The sequence below is a fragment of the Mus musculus genome, chromosome 10 (genome assembly GCF_000001635.26).
Source record: "Mus musculus strain C57BL/6J chromosome 10, GRCm38.p6 C57BL/6J".
In the NCBI taxonomy this organism is placed as follows: domain Eukaryota; kingdom Metazoa; phylum Chordata; class Mammalia; order Rodentia; family Muridae; genus Mus; species Mus musculus.
In genome coordinates, this window is record NC_000076.6 from 60,680,029 (window position 1) to 60,696,268 (window position 16,240).

The 16,240-nt window shown below is 52.8% G+C and overlaps 1 protein-coding gene and 1 long non-coding RNA gene across 7 annotated transcripts in view; one reads left to right on the forward strand and one right to left on the reverse strand.

Annotated features, from left to right (window-relative positions):
* The window catches only part of Cdh23 (cadherin 23 (otocadherin)), a 393,766-nt gene that overhangs the window by 377,281 nt on the left and 245 nt on the right, over window positions 1–16,240 (reverse strand). For 4 of the 6 annotated variants that reach the window (NR_045556.1, NM_001252635.1, NM_023370.3 and 1 more), the window contains exon 2: window positions 6,865–7,075. The exons of 1 other annotated variant lie outside the window; for it this stretch is intronic. The gene's annotated coding sequence lies outside the window, so the exon portion shown is untranslated. Of the gene's footprint in view, window positions 1–6,864; window positions 7,076–16,240 lie in introns of those variants that run through there. One more of the 6 variants, XM_030245069.1, reaches the window with a different exon arrangement.
* Window positions 7,129–9,214, forward strand: Gm51803 (predicted gene, 51803). The gene is made up of 2 exons (NR_165484.1): window positions 7,129–8,549; window positions 8,945–9,214. It is a non-coding gene; the product is annotated as a predicted gene, 51803 (long non-coding RNA).

The window sequence follows — 16,240 nt, forward strand, 5'->3', positions numbered from 1 at the left end:
CACAGCCCAGAGCCCACAGCAGGGCAAAGAAAGGGGTCTCAGAGTCTTGCACTACTGACTCCCTGAAAATGGTCTCAGAATTCTCCTGGCCACCGTAAAGAGGGGAGGTACCAACTTCCCAGAGTCGGGGCACCCTGGGGGTGCCAGATGAAGACCTAGGCAAGCCTGGGGCTGGATGGATACCACCTCTCTCTCTGCAGGCAAAGAACAAAAAACATAGATAATTTAAAAGACACCATTAGACTTGGGCTGTGCTCAGAGAAGGACAGGGCCTTCTAACAGGCAAAGTCCACATCCCTGGCGATACAGGTAGAGCCAGGCAGGGTCCCCGCTGTCCCCTTTGTTTCCTCTCTCTGCTCCCCTCCCCTGCCTTCCTCTACCCTCTTCTCTCTCTCTATCTTTCATTAGCTCCCAAATCACAGGGTTCTTTGAGAAACAGACAATCAAGGTGGTGCGTGCGCAGGTCCTTGTCACAAATGGCATCTCAGTTCCTCTCCAAATGGAAGATGGCCTTTAAGCAGGGAGGAAGTAGAGTTAATAGCCAGCCCCAGCAGCCAGGGAGCAGGAGGAGTAGCAGCCAGAACGGGAGTATTGAGATAGCCCCAGGCTCCCAAAATGCTGTGTGAGAAGCTCTGGGGGGCTGTGATGAATGACCCACTAGTGTGAGAGAAGCCGGCTCGGCCCTCAGTTGGTCACTGGCTAAGGCCAGCTTCATGTAAATGCCTTGTTTAATCTGACTGCTTGACCTCAGGCCTCAGTCTCCCATCTCTAAAATGGCAGGACAGGCAGGTGCCCAGGATGCCTCTGCTCTTCAGTCCAGGCCACAAAAAGTGGTCGGGAGGTCGCAGGCATTGTGGGAAGCTGAGAGCTGCAGACTCAGTCCCATTTAATAGGGAGCTGCAGACCCAGGGTGAAGTCGCAGGGTTTGGGACTTTCAGAAGGGGACAGAGCAGGCTGGGAGGGGTGGGAGGGACCCTGTACACATTAGACGTCCATCCGGGTAGTTCATAGACCACCCATGAAAGATGCCAGCATTCTTTCAGATAGGCTTAACTCCAAGCAGAGATTCTGCCCTGAAAGAGCTGTTCAGTGAAGCAGGGCATGGCAGGACCACTGTAACTCCAGCAGTAAAAAAAGGCGGAGATGGAGAGCTGGGCGTGGTGGTGCACGCCTTTAATTCCAGCACTTAGGAGGCAGAGGCAGGCAGATTTCTGAGTTCGATGCCAGCCTGGTCTACAAAGTGAGTTCCAGGACAGCCAAGGCTATACAGAGAAACCCTGTCTCGAACAACAACAACAACAACAAAATCCAAAAAAAAACAAAACAAAACAAACAAACAATAAAAGGTGGTGATGGGAGGATTAGATGCTCAAGGCCAGCCTGGGCTACATAGTTTCAGAGCAGCGGTCTGGGGACTGCAGTCAGAGACAACTCTCAGCTTCTACCCGTTCTCTTTAGCTATACACACAGACACAATGTTACCAGTCCTAATCAGATGGCCAAAGGTCTAGATGTTCTTGTGAAACTACAGGATCTAACTTTAGGAGTGTAAGTCCGCTGGGCGGTGGTGGTGCACGCCTTTAATTCCAGCACTCAGGAGGCAGAGGCAGGCAGATTTCTGAGTTGGAGGCCAGCCTGGTCTACAGAGTGAGTTCCAGGACAGCCAGGGCTACACAGAGAAACTCTGTCTCAAAAAACCAAAACAAAAAACAACAAAAAAAAAAGTGTAAGTGAAAAAAAGTGAAAAACCTAGGATCACACACACACACACACACACACACACACACACAGAGAGAGAGGCACAACTCAATTCATGAACCCCTCAGGTCATCAAGCTGTAGAAGTCAAGGGGTCAGCTCACCTCTCACCCAAAGTCAAGTCTTAAAAAGGCCAAGGCTTAAAAAACCTGATTTTCCCATGTACATCAGAGGCCAGGCTTCTCATAGTTTGCACCTTGTTGATTCTCACAGCAAGTCTACAGGAAGCTGGAGATTATTCCCATTCTACAGATGAGAAAACCAAGGCCTGAGCAGGCCCTTCAGAACCCAGGGGGCACAATACTGTTTCTGCTTAGTCCCTAAAACTCATGCAGGCTGTACGTTATTATCATCATCGCCATCCCAGCCCACACTTGAGCAGGGTTCAAAATACACACAAATATGAATGCCAGTCTTGAGCTGAGCAGTACCACCCAAGGCCACATGCCTCTTACTAAGTGAGCAACAGTAAGCCCAGGAGCAAAGGGAGAAAATGACAAGGAGCCACAGTGCCCACTCCACTCACTCCACAAGGCTGAGCCAGATCAGATTCCATAGTGAAAGCCTAGAAGCCGGCTCCCAGTGGCTACTTCTTAAATACGACAGTCTCTTACTGACACCAGGGGCGGGGGTGGGGGGGAAGATGGGGAGAGTTGGGTGTGGGTATTAGGGCAGAAGTGTGTGCATTTTCCTTCCTGTGCAACTCCATAAAGCTGCTGCCATAGCAAATCCAAATGAAGATGGTCCATAAACATTCTCACATTTTCTGAATTGTCTTTTTTGTGTGTGCATGCACACACACACACACACACACACACACAAAATTCATCACTGCTGCAGACTTTCTGACCAAGTTCTAGAAATTTCCAGTTCCTAAGGTTCACCTGGGGTCATGGTAAGCCGTTATTCTGACTTCATTATATAGTTGCCTCTTGCCTGGCGGCTCCTTTTTTCTCCTTTTTTTTTTTTTTTTTGAGACAAAGTATCATGTAGCCCAGCTGACCTCAAACTCCTACATAGTGGAGGATGATAACCTTGAACTCCTGATTGTCCTGCCTTTACCTCCTGAGGGCTGGGCTTACAGGTGTGCACCACACAGCCAACTGCTGGGGATCAAACCGCTGGGGATCAAACCAAGTCTCCTGCTCCCTGGGCAAGCACTCTACCAACTGGGCTACATCTTCAGCTAGCTGCTCTTTTTTGATGATCCCTGTGCTCTTCAGACCCCACCTCTCCCTATTGTCTCATATTTGTCCTTGCTTTATTTGTTTTTTAAGTGTATTTTTAAATGTTTTTACATTTATTTAGTGTGCATGTGTGTTCACACTTGGGCACTCAGGCAGCAACTTTCATGAGTGTGTGTGTGTGGGGGGGTGTCTCTCCTTCTTCCTTGTGGGTTCCAGCACACTTGGCAGCAATCACCTTTATCTTCTGAGCCATCCCGCCAGCCCCCTGGCTTTGTTTGCTCGAAAAGGGAACTTTCTATGCATGTAGCCCACTCTGGCCTCAAACTTGTAATCTTCCTGCCTCAGCCTCCCAAGAACTGGGCTTGCAGCCATTTGTAACACCAAGCCCTGTCCCCCATGCTACTCTACATCCTAGACCTTTAAAGTGTGCAATCTGGTCAGCAGTTGGGGAGCACTAGCCACCCATCCCCAAAAGAGCTACTACCATGAACAGCCAAACCCAGCTGGGGGCCCAGCAAACACTAAAGGTGAGAGACAACTGAAGGACATCAGTGAAGCCAGCACACAGTGAATGCAAATCATACCACTGGCCGTTCAGCACCTGAGCAGTAGCCATGGAAGGCACTGGGGGTGGGGAGGATGGAGGGGCATACCAGGGGGCAGGGGCCACAGAGGAAAGACAAGGCATGGGCTGTCACAGAGCAAGATGTCAGAGTCATGCAGACCAGTGGGAAAGATGGCAAGAGAAAAGGGAGGGATGAAGAAACAGAAAAGAGAGAAGTGGGGGATGGAGGACAGGGAGGGAGGGAGGGGGGAGGGAGGGAGGGAGGGAGGGAGGGAGGGGGGAGGGAGGGAGGGAGGGAGGAGGAGGAAGAGGAGGCCTGGAGAGGCAGCCTAGCCCCCACTCATAGCTCCACACCAAGCCAGGAAGACTTCCGGACTAGGAGGCACCTGCAGCGTCAGAATCACCCACCTGACCTGTGGAAGCATGGCCTCATCCACCAGGGGCCAAATACTCCCATCCTGAATTATCCCATCCCTTGGGGAGGTCCACCTTGACCTTGCTCAGCTACTAAAGGACAAATAGGACCTAGCACCAAGAGGAACCAGATTGCAAGGGTTTTAAAAAAAAAGTGCTTCAAGCCCCTATAACTGAATAAGAAATAAACCAGTTCAAAGGCAGCTGAGTTCATTTATAAAACTGCCTTTATATGGGAGAACATGGGGTCTCTTCAACCCAACAGCCCAAGAATATTGTGAGACCATTACGCTAGACTGGCTGGAATCAGCTGGATTTGAGATGGAATGGGAACCACCAACACCAGCATCAGCACCAGCATCACCGGGAATCATCCTGCCCTATAAGACCTATGACTCTGCCAGTTGGTGACCACCAAGCCACCCTACCAAATGGCAGAGTTGCACTCATCCTGGCAAAGACCTGTGACACCATTGCCCCGGCCAGGCCTTTGACCTCAGCTTCAGCCAGCTTTGGGGGCACAGGCTCGAAAGCACAGGCTGCCATGCTCACCCCCAGCCTCCCAGCTTAGTGCTAGAGACCTCTCCTAGGGCGGTAGAAGTGGTAGGTCAAAGGCTGCTGGAGGCAGAGCCTCGTCTGCATCCTTCCCTCCCTATGCGTCCCACAGTGGGCTCTTAAGCAGCCCCTTCTCTGTGGCCACTCACTGAGAAGCATCTCCAGTGGGCCAGCTGAGATTGGAGACGGTCGCCCAGGTTCTTTTGCCTAAGGACAGCGCCCACCCATCCCAGAATCTTGGAGGTGGGGCCTGTGCATCCAGTTTCCAGAAAACTGCCCACCTCCTCCTGGCCGCAGCAAACAGAGCAATATATTACGCTGCACAGAAAGACAGACTGCCCTCTATATCTGTTCAAAGCTGGCCAAATGCAGACACTCTTGTGACATCCAAAGGTACAGCCCCAGGGGCTGCCCAACCCTAACATCGGTATCCAGGGCAGAGCTTCATCCACATTTTATTCCAATGTCCTGGAAGGTTCTGTGTACCACAGCACAAACTTAGCAGCCTGCCAAGTGCTGGAGAATCTTAGAGGATACAAGGCCTTGATCTGTTGGAGGTTGGGCTGGGGTGCAGAGGATCTGCATTTCGAACAGGGTCCCCCCACCCCCAGTACAGGTTCTACACCACAGGCCACCCTTGGGTTCCAAGATTCTCCTAGGCCTTCACCTCCTAGGTGAGGCGTTTTGAATCTACATACACTTTGGCAAAGTAGCCTTTGTAATAGTGAATTGGAAGAAATGAAGCGCATCTGATGGCATGACAGGCAAGGTGGCTTGTGGGGAAGGGGTGCTAACAGAGAGAGAACCCCAACTCTCTGTGGCCATAACCTCCCTGCAGGCCATCTATTGAGCAGCTGTGACGGGCCCAATTGACAGAGCTGGGGAAGGCAGAGACAGACGTGACTATGGGGGTGCAGCCAGGGCCAGGGTACCACCCTCAAATGCTTGCCTCCAGCACCTGGGTAAAAGCTCTGTTCACACTAGTGGCTTAGTAGTGCCTTTGCAGACACCGCGTGCTCTATCTCTCTGTGTGACAGGCAGGCCTCTTCTATTCCCACGGCCAAGGTGTCCCTTGCCCACCCCTCCTTGGCAGTGACATCTGGTCCTACCACCCCCATAGGTGCTGGCCGCATTGCGCCTACCCCTGCACCAGGAGCCAAGCGTTCGTTTCTCCCAGCAGCTTCTGCCACCGTGGGCTGACTCATCACCACCTCGCACCTGGCCCCAACCGTGTGCCACAAGCCCACCCCCACTCCCAGCGTGATTCTTCTCCGGGCAAGAATCTGGCTCGTGCAGTCCCCGCAAATAATCCTCTTGTCCCTTCAGGTTATTTCAAAAAACCCAGATTGGGGCAGCAGGCGTTTGCTAAGGGGCTGCATGGCGGGGGGCGGATAAGGGCCAAGGTCTGTTCTGGATGAGAGGACCAAGTGTGCAGAATGGGCGTGTCCGCTTTCTGGGACGCGTGGGCGTGTTACTACTCCTGCAAGGCTAATTTCTAACCAAGGTGTGACCACGCCAGGGCCGGAGAGGTGGGGGGCGGGAGGCGGCCCAGGGTCGCAGTGGCCAAGGGCACAGGATCTCCACTTGCCTCTCGCGGAGGTACTGGTTCTCTGTTCTCGCTCTGGGCAAGAAGGAATGAATGCCGGGCGGATGCCTCGCCACCACCCTAGAATGCGCGGGATCTGCACGAAACCCAGCCTGACCTGCGAGGACAACAGGGGCAGTGTTCCCAGGGCTGGCTGTGGAGATGAGTAGACATTACCCAAGGCCGGCCAGCCCCGGGGCGCGGAAAGCGAAGCTCGAGAGGCATGCGGCTCCCATCGCTGCTAGGGACGCTTCTACCCAGAGCTACCACTACTGGAAAGGTGGCCAGAAGTCCCCTGGGGTCTCCCGTGGGCCTAGGAAGGTGAGCAGGGATGAGAACTACGTGACTTCAGTTCTTCCAGCGCCGCTGCCCACCCCTGCGGTGGAGGTGCCACACCCCACCTCCCCTCTCCAAAAAGGGCCCTTGAGCTCAAAAGGGACAGGATGGTTCCCAACACCTCTCTCAACCTAGCTAGACCCAGACCCTCTGAGCTGCACGAAGAGCGAAGCCCGCGAATGTCGCGGTCCCGAAACGGGGCTCCGGGTGGTGCGCGTCTCACCAAGGCCAACACATAGGGAACTGGAGTTCCCGGGAATCAAAGTTGCCGCGCGTCCAGCCGCGGGCTGGAACGGGACGCGGGATAGAGGGGAGACCCGGGCGCTCGCCGCGTTCCGGGAACAAGTGGCTTTGCCGGCTGAGGTCGCGGCCCCAGGGCTCTAACTTTGGCGGCACGCAGCGGGCGCTAGGCTTGGGAGAAGGCAAGGGGATGGGGAGAGAAAGGCGGCGAGGGACTCTCGGTACCGTGTGCGCAGGTGGAGCAGCGTTGCGCCGCGCCTCGGGATCTGCTCGCCACCGGCTCTGCCCCCACGGGCCACCTGCTCCAGTCTTGGCCACCGCCGCTTCTCGCTGCCGGCGCGAAGGTCTCTCTGGGATCCACTCCGGCCGCCCGATCCCTGCTCACTGCTCGCTGGCTGCAACTTCAGACGCGCCGCGAGATCAGAAGAGGCTTGCCCTACACGGAGCACACGGGGACTCAGGACTAGTGTGCTCCATCCCCGGGGCCCGCTCTTTGCTGCGCAGCTCAGCGCTCGGCTGCTGTGGGACGTGTTCCCGGGCCATGCATCGTGTCTTGCTTCGAGCCGCAGCCGCCGCTCAAGTCCGCGATCAACTTTCCCTCGCTCCTCCGCCCCGCGCGGCCCCGCGCCAGTCCCCGCCTCCTGACGCGCCGCGCTCCCCTCGCAGCGCCCGAGCTCCGCCCGCCCGCGCCCGCGCGTCTCACCCAGAGCCCCGGACCCCGTTCCCCGTCGCCAGTCCGATAGTGACCCTGACCCCAGCAGGGAGCCCAGATGGGAAGGTGCCTGCACTGGCCGCGGATGCCATGACATTGGCTGCTATGGCAGCCAGTGGAATCCCTCAAGGGGCAGGAGGGAGACAGGGGGGAAAAAAACGAGCCTTGGGAGCGTGCCCGAGCTGTTCCTGCGTGTTCGTGATCTCGCAAAGGTCCGGGATCCAACCGCAGCCTCCCGCTTGCTCCGAGCCGAGGCCTGAGGCTGCAACGCTCTCGGGAAGCAGGAAGGCGCACCGCCTAGGTGAGGCCGCGCCATCTGTTGGCTTTAAGCGCCCCCTTTCTGCTCCCGGAGTCGCTGAAAGGTTCCTCCGGTCGCTACTGGCCACCGCTGCCATTCTTCGCCTTCACCTGCCTCAAGTCTGTGGGCCCACCTGTGCCCCTCCGACTCTGCAACCCAGGCTGCCTCTGATACTAGAAACTAGTGGCCCTGAGTCAAAGACACCCTGGAGATCCCTCGGTACCTAGACCCATGGGATATCCCTCGGTAGCAACTGAAGGAAGATTCCTCCACCTTCTTGCCAGCCTAGCAGACAGCCTTCGAGCTGTTGGACAACGAGATTAACAAGGAACACCGGGCGACTTTACTTCCCTAGCTAAATGGACTGGTCCCACTACTGGCCAGCTTATTGACACTGCTTGCCTGGAGCCAGGGTCTAGGCCTCAACTCATTTCACCTTCAGCACAGCTTTCTGCTGGGTCCTGAGGTTAACCCAGGTTTTCTGGCAGAGAGGCTGCTTCAGGGAGGTCGGTGACTTGCCAGGGATGGAGACAGGAATTGTACCAGAGTAACTGTGAATCTAGAGCTCCAGTCTTTTAACATTCATTCGTTCGTTCATTTGTTCGTTCATTCCTATTGGCTACCATGTGTTGGCTCCTGAAATAGTCTGAGTATGGCTCTCCGCCTCAGGGAAACCCTCTAAAGAGGAACCAGTTCAGGGAAGCATATAAACAAGTAACAATATAGCCAGAATCGCGACACCTCCATGACTCTCTCAAAGACTCAAGGAGAAAGTCCCAGGAAGCAGCCCTGGGTGCTTGCTAGATAAGCCTGCAGGGTTGCAGGAACACAGAGGTGAGGCAAAGAAGAGTCAGTCAATGGCACCTGGGAAAGAGAAGAGAGCCGGACAAACATGGCAAGGTAAAAGGCAGAAGGAAGGTTAGATAGGAGAGACAGCGTGTGCTAGTTTCTGTGGTGAGAAAGAGCTGATGTATATATAAAGGTCAGTGAGGGACCACACATGGTGAGGGTAGAGGGTGTTTGGTGGGCATGCTAGCCTTCATCTGAGGTCTCATTCTGAGGTGCTGCAGATCGAGCCCTTGGACATGCTAGGCATGTGATCTGCAGCTGAGCTGCATCCCCAGGCAGGGGTTAGTCTTTATCCTAAGAGTAATAATACTTCAAACAGATCCCTGGGGACAGGGGTGGGGGTGGGAAGGCAGGATCTGATCTAGCTGGGAAAAGGGACCCTGGGCTGGGCAACAGGGACAGAACTGCTTCACTGATAATGTTTCCCCGGGCTGCTCCTCTTTCAGATGACCAGCCAGTGTTCTGTTCCCAGCATCCACCACCCACATCCGACACTGGATGCCATCCTGCGACATCCAGTTCCAGGAGACCCAATGCCCTCCTCTGACATCCGCAGGTACCAGGGTACATGTGCACAAACCCTCATCATCATGAATAACAATAACTGTCAAATGCTGTAAAGCCATGTGCTCCTGGACAAGGATCAAATGGCTGCTAACCAGCCCAATCTGTCCCGTCACCTTATTTTTGTAAATAAAGTTTTATTAACACTAACATCCAAGGACAATGCAGACAAGCCTCTGTATTTTGGGGTTTCCTTTATGCTATGTGCTGCATGGCTGGCAAATCCAAACCCCTGACTCTCCAAATCCTCAGGGGGAGGGGGGAGCAAAGGTACCTCAGTGACTGGAGATGCTCAAGTGTCTGAGAAAAACCGCATGCATGTGCACACCAATGTATGCACACTCACTCATATCTCAAGGCTGCCAGAGGCCATTGACAGAGGTGTCCTCAAGCTCAAGTGGAGGAAGGGGGGCGTGGTCAACAATGACGGGTGCTGGCTTCTGAGGGGGCTTTCAAGAGGCAGCCTCTATGAAGAAGAGAGCAGGAGAACCCCATACCCACCCCCTCACAATGTGCTACAGAGGGCACAAGGGTCAGTGACCTGACAGAGTTGAGCCAGGCAGGCCACTGGGCAGCTAAACTGAGACAGTGCTCTTGGGTATCCTGGCGTCTCAGCTTTAGATAAGTCAGGAGTCAGGGGACCTGGGCTCCAATGTCTGTTCAGTTGGATGCTTTGTGGTGGGACAATGGACCTCAAAGACCTCATGTTCTTCATAAAATGAACGTATTCTCCAGGTCTCCACCACTAAAGCTTTCTGGTTAGTTGCCAACCTATTTGTGGTACTGGGGATTGAACCTAAGACCCTGCATGTGCTCGGTGGGTGCTCTGTCACTGAGCTATACCCCAAGCCCTTTGTGGCATCCTTTTCAACTGTGACTTCCCATTCTGTCTTGGGCCAATTTACATGGGAATGAAACATGACAGAGCTCCAGGAAACCACCGCCTTCTCAGAAGTTTGGCACCTTGCTTCTGCTCATAGGGCCTCTTCAGCACCTACCTTGATTGCCCAAGCAGCCCTCATATGCTCACCCTATGCCAGGAAAGTCAGGGCGTGGTCAGCCTGCAGTTTCGAGTGTGTAACAGACTCAAAGCATCTGTCCCACAATGGACGATCTGGGGATTCAAAGGGTTAAGGAGGTGCCCCTGAGCTCGATGGTAGTAAGAAGCGCTATAAACCTCCAGCCAGAGGTAAAAGAGAAAAGCTGAGTCTAGCTAGATGTGGTGACACCTACAATCCTAGCACTTGGGATGCTGAAGCAGGAGGATTATGGATTGAGTACAGCCTGCAGAGATGGCAGGAACATTGTATGTGAAGCCTGGAGGTGAGCATGTGGGCTGTCCCTGGGGGGAAACAGGACAGCTGTTCGCCCTGGAGTACGGCAGCATCTCGAAGTTCCGTAGATGACGAAACCAGAAGCAGCACCAGGTGTTTGTGGGAGCTGGGGAGAGGTACTAAGCACAAGTACCCTACTCAGTGTGATTAAAATATCTTCTAGTGATTATGACAAATGTGGCCCCAGTGACCTGGTCACTTTGTTTTCAAAACTCAGGTGGAGAAAAGCAAAGGCAAAAGGTTTGTGGCCAGCTGCCTCACACACGGACATCTTGCCCAAACATCCTGTAGCTATCTCTCCTACCAGCAGCAGCTTCCAGCCAGACTCTGGGCTGGAGAAGGGAAGATGAAATGTGCCCAGTTCCGGGTGGCTCTGGCTGGCTTCCTGGAGAAAGGGACATATCCCAACTAGACATGTTTTCTTCTTATCAGAGATAAAAAATAAGGCCCCTACATCCTACCTCCATGAACTACCACGGAGCTCCATCCCTGGCCTGTTGAGGTGTGTTTGCCTCTTGGACACACCAAGAGCTCAGTTGGCTCGCTCACACTTCTTCCTTAGGCATGACAGCATGACCTAAGGAAGGGAAGTAGGTGTGGGAAGGCAGAGAGAAATGAGTGGGAATGGGACCAAAGTGGGGAGGGCGGGAGGGGGAGGAGGAAATGAGACTGGAGAGGTGGAGCTGGGGGCGTGGCTGGAAGGGAGGAGGAGGAAATGAGACTGCAGGGGTGGAGCTAGGGGCGGGGCTGGAAGAAAAGAGGGATGCAGTGAGATTGAGGAGAGGGAAGGAAAGGGAGGGTGGAGAAGAAGGGAGGGGGCAGCAGGATAAGAAACACTGGAAGGAGGAAGTGAAGAAAGGAGGAAATGAAAAAAGGAGGGCCGAGATCTGTTGTTGCAAACGTCTAGTTCATTGGGTCTGGATAGGCTGGACCTTGGCATGGTGGCCTTCAAAGACCTTTCCCACTACACAGCTGTCTCTGGAGGAGAGGGACAAACTAGAGGAGGCAACTCCTGCTGGCTACCACAGTGGGCCTGGGATTTAGCCATCTTTCCTGAGCCTCAGTAAACAGGCACAGGAGCCCCGAGTCCCTCTGACCACCACCCTAGACTGTCATTCAGGTAAAAAGCAAAAGTCTACACGAGAGCACTCCATAAATACGACGCGCAACAGCCTCTCCTCGGCTTGGGGCCGCCGCCATTATTGTGAGCACCCGCAGCCAACCCTCCTCTGTCGCTACTGCCTTTGCCCCCTCACCACAGACACTGACGCCCACCTCACTGTCATCCTTCCGCTGGCAAGGCCCCATTTGCTACTTCCTGTTGGGTCCCTAGACTGCGTCCCTCTCCCGGAGGGCCCCTGCCACCATAAAACTGACACGTGTGTGCCTGTACTAGCTTTGTGGGCCCACAGAGCCGGGCGCAGCTGTAGCAACTCAGCTCTCAAAGAAGCAGGTTTGGGAGGGTGCCACAGAGGGCGGGGCACCCAGCTGCAGCTCACTGCCCCCCTCCGGGAGGCCCCTGAGGTGTGGGCTTCCCTGGGCCCAGCCCCGGAGGCTCCCCATCCCCTACGTGGCCTCAGAGTTGGGCTCTTTCCCCCATATTCCTCCCCGCTCCTGTTTCCCGGGCCCGGGCCCATCATTTATTTATAAGGTGTTCATAGGGAAATGAATGACAAAAAGTTAGAAGCTAATTAAAGCTGGCACGGATTGGCACACGAGGCCATGAATTATTCATGGGCATGGAATGGCGCTTGGTGGCTAGGATTGGCACCAAGTGCCCCCGGGCACTCATAGGAAGGAAGTGGATCTGGGGCCCCCAGCTCCATCTTGGCTGCCTCACACAGGAGTCTTCTCAGAGGGCCTTGAAACCCAGACCCACGCCTCTGCCAGGAGTAGCTGGAACCCTTATTCCCATCCCTCTACCCTAGAGGATACCTCGTCTGTCTGTGCCCAGCCCAGCATCCCATACTGGGAGAGACATCAACACCAAGAACACAGGCCAGACTCACTCTGAGGTATCATCACAGATGACAACGGAACTAATTCTGCCAGCCCGGGGCCACACCCACCTCCGTGCAATAGGGGAAGGCTGTTCTATGGAAGACTAGGGTGGATGGAGAAGGCCAGCCAATTACTGACAGGGCATCCAAATGAAAGACCCTACTCAAGGCCATGAACTCCACCCCAAACCCTGGGATGTACTCACAGGTGAAGAACCGGAGGCCCAGAGAGGGACAGGTTCTATATTAAGCCACACAGCAAATAACAGTAATGTTGCTAGGATTGAGAGCAGCTCCCAATGCTGTGCATGGATTTGCTCAGTCCTTACCACATAAAGATACTGACAGGTGGAGAAACTGAGGCAGCTGGAGGATAGAAAGGCAGCTTGCCCAAGGCTACTGAGCTAATGAGTCACAGTCTGGGTTATACAGCACTGAGTCTGTCTGACTTCAGGCTCTTCCCCTATGGGTAGATACCCCACCCCCCTATTAGCCTCAGACACTCCTGAAGGTGGGATGGAGGGGTTGCCATAGGAGCAGAACTTCATATCCAACCATCCTGAGCTGCCTTCCCCACACTCCTGAAAGTGCCCCCCCACCGTGGGAAAGCCCCTGGGGGTGAGAAGGATGGATTCGGACCCTCAGAGCCGTGGATGTGAGTTCTTGTGCTGGCCCCTGATTCTGACTTTGAATACACAGCCTAACCCTTGGGTGCCTTCGTCTATAAAACGGAGCTGACAACTGCATAGCTTGGAGTTACGGGAGAGGGGATATTAGTACTTCTTTCATCCTTGTGGTGGCTTGAAGATACAGTCCTCCAGAGTGAGGAAGTCATGGAGGTGGGAACATGGAGGCAGAGGGCCATGGTGCGTCCGCAGTCAGGAAGCAGACAGGTTAGTGCTCATGCTAAGCTCGCTCTCCGTTTTGGTCTGCCCAGGACCCCAGCTCATGAAATGGTGCTGTTCACGATTACAGTGGACCTCCTACCTCAATTAACCTCACCTGGAAATTCCCTCATGGACACAGAGACGTGTTTCCTTGGTGATTTTCGACCATGCCACAGTGGACCATCATGGCTCTGGCTCCTTCTCCACTTAACTCTTTTGTCTCAGTCTGCCATTCTGTAAAATGGCGTATGGCAGCCAAGCTAATGTGAGGGTGGAGGGAGCTGGGGCTATAAAGTGGTATTCAGCATACATAGCAAGTGTTCCTAAAACTGTAGCCATGGCTGCCAGCTGTCTTGGGACTGGGGAACTTTGCACCTTCCTGTCCCCAGGGGTATGACACAGAGAGGTCTGTGTACTGTGGACAGAATGGGATATGCTGTGGATCAGAAAAGACCAGGTCTCTGAACTGCCAGACCTGGGCCTGGCTCCTTGTCTCTTTACACTCAGGAGACAGGAAAATATTCCCACACCAACCTGTCAGACCACACACCCAAACCACTGTTCTCAGATGAGTGTGTTCCTTTCTAAAGAATCTTCTATATGCATATGGAAATGTTCAGTGTTTAGCTGGGAGCAGGCATGGGAGGGAGGCATTGATCATGGTGCACGTCTGTCCTTTTGACTTCTGGACCATATGAATAGCTCAGATTTGAAAATAAACATAACGGGGACGCTCCAGGCAGAAGGAAAGTGGTCCCAGATGGAAGCCTGAATGTTCGGGAAGGAAATGGGAGCAGTGCGCAGACAGAAATTCTGGTAAACACAATGATCCTGGATGTAAAAGACAGGAAAACGAATGTTTAACATCAAGAATTTAAGGTCACATGATCATAGGACGGGAGTCAGGAAGAGCTTGCAAGACTTGGGGTGTTTTAAAGTCCCTGCATTGTCTAAGAGGTCGGTAAGGAGGTGACTGCATGATCGCACCAGCAACTCAAGGACTCTCTTTTTCTCTGGCCCTCCCTGATGGAATAGTAATTCAAAGGATCGCTAAGTAACCAGCAAAAGGGGAGCAGGATCGTGCTTAAACACTCACACACACTCACACACTCATGCATAATCATATACACTCACACACACTCATACACACACTTACATACACACACTCAAATACTCACACCTACTCATATACACTCACACAAACTCATATACACACACTCATACACACACTTACATACACACACTTATATACTCACACCTACTCATATACACTCACACACACTCATATACACTCACACACACTCATATACACTCACACACACAATTACACACACTCATATGCACTCATACACACTTATACACTCATACACACACTCATATACACTCACACACACTCATATATACTCACACACTCAAATACACTCTCATACACTCGCACTCATACACACACTCATATGCACTCATACACATATACTTGCATACTCATACACACATTCGCACTCATATACACTCACACACTTATACACACTCATACACACTCACATACACACTCATATGCACTCACCCACACTTATACATACATACTCATATACTCACACACTCATATAACACACACTCACATACTCATACACACACACACACACACACACTTACACACTCATACTCACACACACATACACATGAGCATGTGCTGAAATGTTAAGGAATGGCTGCTAATACATACAGTCATACTATACACATCATTCTAGAACTTGCTTTTGTTTTGTAGCTTTGTCTCTATTGTCACACAGTGAACCTGTCCCCTCGTTACATCTGCATGTGTTCTAGTAGAGGACAGCTAGGATAAAACATCGATCTGCCAGGTCCCATATGGCTTTCCTGGTCTCAGGTATGGAGCTGGCCAAAGAATGAACAACAGGTCAGGGAGAAGGCAGAGCCCATGGGGACTGAGGGACACTGGGCAAGGCCTGCTCTTGTAGGCTCAGAGTCTCCCGCTAACTACACACAGAAACCAATTGCCCTTTATAAAAGAAGAGCGGGCTGAGTATAGTAGCACACACCTGTAATCCCAGCTATTTAAGAAGCTGAGGCAGGAGGATCACGATCCAAAAGTTAGCTTGGGCTGCCAATGAGTTCAAGGCTAGCCTTGATAATTTATCAAGATGTCGTCTCAAAGTAAAATTTAAAAGAGCTGATAAAGATAAAGAAAGATAAATCTTTATCATTGAGCATGGAAAGGTCTGGGTTTGAACCCCCAGTGCAGCAAACACAAAACACAAAAACACAAACAAAAACAGAAACAAAAAAGTACACCCTGGAGCAGACATCTGGGCCTCCTCTGGGCCATACTGCATCACACCACCTGAGAGAAGAGCCACTTCCATTTTAGCCAGGTTGTAAAGAACAGGAAGCGTGCTACGGAGCTCTAGATGTGGCTCAGAGAACAGAATTCAGTCTGACTCTGCCACAATCTGTCTGAAGGACCCTAAGCAGGTCACACACTCACCCAAGCCTCCTCATCATCAAGAATCATGGAGTGGAAGGTTGGGGGGGGCGGTGTCTTTCCTGCTTAGGGAGGTCTCAAATCATCTCATACTCTCAGAATCTTCTCAAAGAAGTTTAAGAGGGTTGCATCAACAAGCTCACTCAAGCTCTCCACAGCTCTATGATGCTGTGGCTTATAGTACTGTCCCCATTTCGCTGATGAGATCATTGAGGCCCAGTGGCTATTAACTGGACTGTAGGTAAGATAAATGAAGTGGAGGCTTCTGTAGCCCCAGATGTTAGCTTTTTACTCCCATGGGGGTCCAGTGGTCACGGGACAGCTCCCAAGGATAAAGACCTAGGGTGTCTTCATTTTGGAGCCATAAACCTATAGACACACAGAAGCAAGCGAGGGATGGCGGAGGTCGAGGGAAGGCATTCACAGGCTCCCAGCTGGTTTACTTAGAATGTTG